Source organism: Triticum aestivum, chromosome 7A, assembly GCF_018294505.1.
Source record: "Triticum aestivum cultivar Chinese Spring chromosome 7A, IWGSC CS RefSeq v2.1, whole genome shotgun sequence".
Lineage (NCBI taxonomy): Eukaryota > Viridiplantae > Streptophyta > Magnoliopsida > Poales > Poaceae > Triticum > Triticum aestivum.
Genome location: NC_057812.1, coordinates 1,235,372 through 1,237,103, shown reverse-complemented (window position 1 = coordinate 1,237,103; position 1,732 = coordinate 1,235,372).

The window sequence follows — 1,732 nt, the reverse complement described above, 5'->3', positions numbered from 1 at the left end:
ATGTGTGACTTTGTAAAATCTTCATGTAAGCTATTGATATTGGGCTTCTATGTTATAAATATTCTGAGTAATTGAAAAGCTAGTGTAAATATATTTTTTTGTTGATTGGTTTCTTATTTTCCCTGACGGTTTCGATTGTCAGGGATATACTATTTTCCTGGTTTGCCAAACCTGACACTTGCATAACCCTGTCGTGCCAAAACCGACAGGAAAATAAGGAAAACCGACAGGAATAATGTCCCTGTCGGCTGGCTGACAGGCATATTTTATTTTCCCTGTCAAGCTATGGCTGACGGCTAACCCTGACGGCCGGCCGACAGGAAATACTATTCCTGTCGGTATACCCTATTTTCCTGTCGGTTTTTGGCTCACAGAAAAATTCTAGTTTTTGGTAGTGAGCCCAAGAACACACAAAAGCCAGATGTTGATTTGCGGGTGTCAGGGCACCCGGCCCAATCGACATCACTGTAAGAGATCAGCTCGTGCGAGGAGTCATGATGAAGCTGGAGGCCAAAGTGAGCAGTGCCACGGAGGTAACGTAAGACACGTTTGATCAACTGAAAATGGGTGTCGAGTGGGGCGTGCATGAAGAGGCAAATCTGCTGGACAGCATAGGTGATATCGGCCGAGTGAGTGTAAGATACTGGAGAGCGCCGGCCAGACTGCGGTATTTCGAGGGATCGGAGTAGGGTGTACCACCGGACAAGGAGAGTTTGGAGCTAGTGTCAATCGATGTAGAAATGGAGTGGCAGTTCAGCATGTTGGCACGATCCAAGATCTCGAGAGCATATTGCTCCTGGGACAAGAAGAGCCCAGCAGCAGTGCGGTGCACGGTGATGCCAAGGAAATGGTGAAGATCGCCAAGATCGCTCATAGAGAATTCCTTAGCGAGAGACTCGACGAGGGAAGTGAGGAGGGAGGTGGAGCTAGCTGTCAGGATGATATCATCAACATACAAGAGCAAGTAGGCCATGGCATCCCCTCGATGAAGAATGAAAAGGGAGGTGTCACACTTGGAGGAGACAAAACCGAGCGAGTGGAGGTGGCGTGTGAAGCGGAGGAACCATGTCCGCGGAGCCTGCTTAAGACCATATAAGGATTTGTTGAGGCGACAAACGTGTGTGGGATGAGCAAAATCAACAAAACCGGGGGGTTGCTGACAGTAGACAGTCCCAGCGAGGTCGCCATGAAGGAAGGCATTCTTGACATCCATCTGCCGTATGGGCCAATTGCTCGCCGTGGCGAGGCTGAGGACCACACGGATCGTGGCGGGTTTGACGACGGGGCTGAAGGTCTCCCCATAATCAACACCCGGCTGCTGCGTGAAGCCCCGAACCACCCACCACGCCTTGTAGCGCGCCAAGGAGCCATCCGGATGGAGTTTGTGCCCAAAAATCCACTTGCCCGTCACCACATTAACACCTGCAGGACACGGCACCAAAGACCAAGTGTCATTCCGAATTAGTGCATTAAACTCGTCTAACATAGTGTCATGCCAATGGGGATCCTTGAGAGCCGCACGGTAGGAAGAAGGAAGTGGAGATGGTGTGGTGGTGACGGATAAGTCGAAGTGTTGTTTGGGCATGGCAAAGCCAGTTTTCCGGCGCGTGACCATCAGATGCGGATTGGCGTGCGGGGTGACGGGAACAGCGCGTGGGGGAAGATGTCGCGATGGAGGAGACAGGTGTGGAGCCAGCGAGTGGGGAGCAGGCGTCAATCCCGAGGAAGGGCT